This window comes from Triticum aestivum, unplaced genomic scaffold, assembly GCF_018294505.1.
Source record: "Triticum aestivum cultivar Chinese Spring unplaced genomic scaffold, IWGSC CS RefSeq v2.1 scaffold14786, whole genome shotgun sequence".
NCBI lineage: Eukaryota > Viridiplantae > Streptophyta > Magnoliopsida > Poales > Poaceae > Triticum > Triticum aestivum.
Window position 1 is genome coordinate 31,967 of NW_025225708.1, and position 5,939 is coordinate 37,905.

Genomic DNA, 5,939 nt, shown 5'->3' on the forward strand with positions numbered 1-5,939 from the left:
TAACCAGACTGACCATCCAGAATGCAGGTCAAGGCCTGATAGCGGTCTTTCTGCAATTCCGAGTTGGAGCCTGGTTATATAACAGGTAGACTATATACCTTAGCTAGTATTAATTTTCTTATACTAGTGGAAGTAAATGAAGGAAACATGTTCTTCTTTTTAATTTCCATGTGCCAAATTGTTGACGAAGTTACACATTAACAAATGGACCTCAAACCCGGCAGAATCACTGCATAATCTACCTCTTACGAGCAAATCGTTGATAGAATGACTGAAAACTTTGGGCCAAAAGAGTATTCTTCAACGGGACTTTGCACAAACACATTGACCAAATCTGAAGGATCGATATTCACTGTTTCGTTGATCACATGGGCCAGAAGTCAAAGCATGAAGGATATCCACTGTTCAGCATATAAATGGTTGATTCAATCTTCAGAGCATACTGCAGTCGGTGGGCCGGAATGACAGCTGCCCTACGGTCATGTCGAACAGCATCTGTATATTCTGCTGCTGGAAGTTGCCCAGCACGGACGTGGACTCATGCGTCGTCCCGGCGATGTTCAAACATAAGGACGAGTCCTCTTGGTTGTAGGACATGTAGTTGTCCCTATGCAGCCTCATATCCGCACCGCCGGCAAAGTGCAGCACCAAGTCTGGCAAAAACGGCTCACCGGCCGGAGCTGGGAAGCAAGGGCTTTCCAGGCTGGAGGCGTTCACTGGCGGCTGGCCAAGCACCTGCGCCACGTGGTCGACGACCTCCCTGAAACCGCTTTCCGCGAGGATGGTGAAGGTGGTCCCGGAGTCCACGATCATCCCGCCGGTGCCGTCGGTACTCAGGTCGAATGTGCCGTTTGGGATGGGAAGCCGGACGTCGCCGAGTGATATGCCCTGGAGGGAGACGAAGTACCGCGACGGGTTCTGCGGGCTCTGCATTAGCGGCGTCGATTGCACGACGCCGGGCCCGGGGGCCAGCTCCGCCAGGGTGCCCAGCAAAAATGGGCTATCCAGAGTAGAGTTGAAGAAGTCGGTGAGGCAGTAGGAGAACTTGCCGACGCCTAGCTGCGCCAGGAGCGATAGAGTCCCGCGGCCGAGGCCGACCGTCCCGGTGGAGTTGAGCGAGTCGCCGCCGTTCTCGGTGCCGCAGCCGAACGCCACGCCGCCGACAGAGACGGGTGCGCTAGAGGAGCCAAGCGTGACCGTCTCCGTGCCAAGGATGCCAGCCGAGTAGGCGCCGTCGCCGTAGGCGTAGCGGTACCGGCAGAGCGAGCTTCGGGTGCAGTTCCGGCTCCATATGGGCAGGCACGTGGCGCTGGAGCAGGGCAACGGGGAGAAGGTGGACGAGGCTGAGGGGTCGTAGATGGGCGTGTCCTGCGGGAAGCACAGCTTGCATGGCTGGCACTGCGTCCAGGTGAGGTCGCTGCCGGTGTCGGCGAGGGCGACGAACGGCACCGGCGGCGTCCCGATGGCCAGCTCCATCAGGTATTCGACTTGAACAGAGTGGAGCCTGGGCGAGGTTGCGTCATAACCGATAGCGCCCGGAGGCGGCTTCTATGCGTGGCCCGGCGCATGAGCTCCGTCTTGGTGAAGCCGCCTTTGGAGTCGACGTGGGTGAGCGCCAAGCGGTAGCCGGATGGCGCCGACATGGCCAGTGAGGTAAGTAGGACCAAGCTCAGGGCTTGCAAGGCACCCATGCATTTCACCATTAATGGATGATCGATGCAAAGCTCTACTAGCTAGATGTCTAAAGGCGCGATCTCCTACGTAGATGAGAGCAAGGTATACTATATATGTGTGACTGCACTTACGACCGAGCTGGGCTATGGCTGGGGCGACTCCCCGGGTGACTCCTAGAGCGAATCCCCGGGGGACCGCGGAGGCCGCCGCCGCGCCGTGTCCCTCCGCGGCGGCTGCGCGGGCAGGCATCGGGGGCCGTTTTTGGGCTCTCTTGGAGGCGTACGACGAAGATGACGCCGGAGACAACGAAGGCTCAGAAGGTTCGCCGCACTCGCCTACACCTTCGGATTTGATATGCGATCTTTTTCATGCAGGATATGATGAAGATGATGTGGCCAAGACCGTAGACACGGTAGTGCCGGTGGAGGATCCGGCGCGGGTGGGGCTTCATCCGGACGAGAGGAAGGAGCTGGTGCGACGTGTCGTTCATTGGAGGAATGCGGCATCGGCGGTCAGGCCATGGAAGGGCCCTTTACCTAAGGTTCGCCTTCCAAATCTTACTCTTTTCGACAAGATTAGGCCGGATTCATGGATTACTGTTAAGAAACGAAAGAACAGGAAGCAGAGGGGCGAGCGTCTTGCGCCGGCGGCGGCCATGGCGTCCGCAGGGCTCTCCCAGATCGCTGAGATGCGATCGGCTCGTTTGAATTACTTGGTGGGCTGCGATGGGCCGACTTTGTGTCGGTCGGAGATGCGAGGAGATGGGCCTGGGACGGCTGGGTATGTGGCCCAGGCTGGACCGGTCCCGAGTCTCTCACGTAGCGATACTCCATGCACGCACGCAGCGATTGCTCTTTCCTCCGCTACCGCGCCGTCGGCTGCTATCGCTAGGGCTCCTAGGCGTGGGATTCCGGGCTTCCCACTGTGCGGTGCGGGTCGGGCGAAGAGGATCCCACCTCTCCAGGGTATGGCTGGCCGTGGGACGGCAGCGCCGCCGGCCAAAACAACCACGGCGGCGGCCCCTTCAGGTCGGGATGGGGCTGCGCCGCCGATGACTGGGGCTGCGGCGGCTCCTTCACGTCGGGATGGGGCTGCGATGCTGAGTGCTAAGGCCGCCGGACGTGGGGCACCAGTGCCCGCTGGCCAGAGGCAGCCGGCGGGTGATGGCGCGGCACCAGCCTTCCCTGGTCGCGGCGTTGGTACCCAGCGGCCAGGATATGTGCAGCAGCTGCCTTCGGCCGGTCGGGGTGGGCAGCGTCCTCCGGCACCAGGCGCGGTTGCCATGCAGACGGCTGTGGGTCGGGGCGGGACTCGGCCCCCAGCACCCGGCGTGGCGCTCGTTGTGCAGCCGGCCGCGGGTCGGGGCGGGACTCGGCCTTCGGCGCCGGGCGCGGCAGCACCGGTTCGGGGTAGTGCTTCAGGAGCTACGCCAACTATCGGCAACCAGCCTCGTGCCAAGCCTCCGCCGCACTACGTCGCGCGGCCCGCGCAAGATCGGTCGGGATCGGTGCAAACGAGACAGAGTCCCAACACTACAGAGTCCTTTGGTCCACCCTGAGGTCAGTGGGGGGATGATGGTTCTGATGCGTATGGAGTTGGACAGCATCGTGGGTCTTCATCCACGGGTGGTGGCCGTGGCTATGCCTGGCAGAGTGACGGGTCGGCTGAGAGACCGTTTCTCGGCCCGACAGGAGGTTTCGTCGAGGGGGCTTCCGGTCCGGATCACCGTCAGAGAGGAGGCTTTCGTGGCCATCGTGGTGGTCGGGGTGGGGGCCGTGGGAGATTCCGCCGACCACCCCCGCCCAAGGCAGTTGATCCCGAGGCGTCCACAGCGGAGGTTGACCATACGCCCACCGAGTCCCAGGCGATGGAGGTGACGAACGCCGTGGTTACGGTCGAGGTTCCTGAGGCTGGGATGGTAGACGAGGCTACTGAAAGGGCGTCCAAATATGCACGAAAGAAGGAACGGATGCTTTGTTACCGCTGCGGTGAGAAGGGTCACTTCATTGCTGAATGTGTGGCCCAGTTATGCGAGACGTGTGGCAAGACTGTACATGACTCCGGGGAGTGCCCGTTGATGCGTGACCTGCCTCCGACGCTGAACATTTATGGAGTCTATTATGCTGAGCTCATGTTTTTTGAGTCCCCGGTGGCGAGAGAGGTCCCGGAGGATACCCTGAGCTTGATTACCGGGATTGTGAAAGCAACCTAGGGCGAGGTGACTGAGGCACAGATTGTGAGGAGGCTTCAGGAGTTGGCTCCCGGGGATTTTCGATGGGAATTGGTGCTTATCAAGGACAGGTCTTTTAAGGTTGAGTTCCCATCTGTGGAGGATTTGCAGCGATTGTTGAGCTTTGGCTTGTGTCGGGTTCCCGGTACTACGTGTATCCTAGAGTTCCATGAGTGGAAGCAGGTTGAGCCTAAGGGGAAGCCGCTGACGCAGGTCTGGTTGAGGTTTACAGGGGCTCCTTCTAAGCCTCTGCAGGACGCTCGAGTGGTAGCTAGTATGGGTATCATGGTGGGGAAGACGGAAAAAGTGGATATGGCTTTCACACGTGCCCATGGGGTGGCCCGGATATTAGTGAGTGTTCTGGATATTGAGTTCGTACCCGATAAGGTTAACTGGACTTACAGGGGAGTGGTGTTCCCGCTAGATATCGAGTTTGAGGACACGGATTTATTTGATGATCCGGTTAATGGTAACGATGTTGACATGCAAGACAGTGATGGCAATGCCGGGGCCAAGGGGGCACCGTCTGATGAGCACATGCGTGAGGGGTCTAATGGTTCTTCTCAGGTGCCCGGGGATGGGACCGGGATTGAGCATGCAGCGCCCCCAACGGTGCCTATGACTACTCTGCGTTTTGGGTCTTTCGAGCCAGCCTCGGCACCTCCCAGGCTTTGGAGTGATAGGGTGGAGTCGGGTGATGATCTCGAGCGCACGCTTCCTTCACTGGAGTTTGTGAGGGAGATTGGTGTGTCTGTTACTCGTCAGGCGAGTTCTTTGGGAGGCGATGCGGCGTGGAGGCATGGTGATGGTTCTCTTGGACTGCAGACTCCCGCGGACGCGACTTCGGTGTCGGCGATCGCGGGGGCGATGGGGTGTGGGGGAGGGGGTTCAGGACATGGAGTCCTCTCTCCCCCCGTCCCGAGGCCGATGCAGGTGTCATCGGTGGCGTCGGCCCCGAGGGGGTCGGCTCCGGCTGCTGGAGGGACCTCGAGGCAGGCGGCCTCGACTCCTTCTGCGACGGTGGTGGCAACCACTGTGGCTGCTGATGCGGGAGGGGGGACGCCAGGGCAGGAGGCCCGGTCTCCACCCTCTTCTCCGATGGTCAGGAGGACCACCTCACCGATGGCTTTCCCGTCTGAGCTGCCGGTTGGGGCGGGAGGAGACCGCGGGCAGGAGGCCCCTGTCTTACACTCCTCCCCGATGCCTGGTGTGAGGCACTCGTCCAAGGGGATCGGGAGCCCGCAGACGCCTTCTCTAGTGACTTCGGCACCGCCTGCCAGAGTTTCGGTGCCAGGTTATACTAGGGAGGAGGTGATCGCGTTTGGTGGGATCCCGGACCCTATCTCCAAGGGGAGACGAATGAGTGCTCGCATCCTCGACGTCCCGGAGGCGGACGATATGCAGCAGCGGTGCGCTATGAGGGCGGCCAAGCTTCAGGATGCTGCTTTTTCTTCTGGTATGTCCGTCAACTTGTCTAATTCCCTTTTGCATTTTTCTAATGAGGACATTATAAATAATGCAAACCAATTAGGAGTTTCACTAGGTGCTACGGATAGTGAAATTACCAATTCGGTGAATGATATATTAGACCTGGAGGCGGAACGTACTTTAGAGACTATTCATAATCTTGCAGCAGTTAAACCAATGAATGATGATGAGATAAATGCATTAGGAGTTAGAGTGCTTGATAGTCTGTGTGAGGATCTAGCACCCACTAACCATGACGCTCAGGAAGATGATGTGCCCCTACAGAATGAAGCTAGCAATATTTGTGAACCCGGTCATGAGGAACGGGTGACTGAGCTTAATAAACCTAAGCGTAAGTGGAAACGGAAGATTTATCCCGATTCCGCAGTTCGTAGGAGTGCTAGGATTCGAACCACAAAAAAATTCCATGATGAACCATGAGATGAATTTTTTGGAATAGCAGAGGTCTTAAGGACTTGGCTAAAAGAAGATTCCTGGCTGAGACAGCTCTAGAGCAGAAGCTAGATTTTGTTGCTCTATCAGAAACGGGTAGAGATAACTTTGCACC

The 5,939-nt window shown here is 58.4% G+C and overlaps 1 pseudogene; it reads right to left on the reverse strand.

Annotated features, from left to right (window-relative positions):
- Positions 1 to 432: 432 nt before the first annotated feature.
- LOC123172324 (aspartic proteinase nepenthesin-1-like) lies at positions 433 to 1,703 on the reverse strand (annotated as a pseudogene).
- Between the last annotated feature and the right edge of the window lie 4,236 nt (positions 1,704 to 5,939).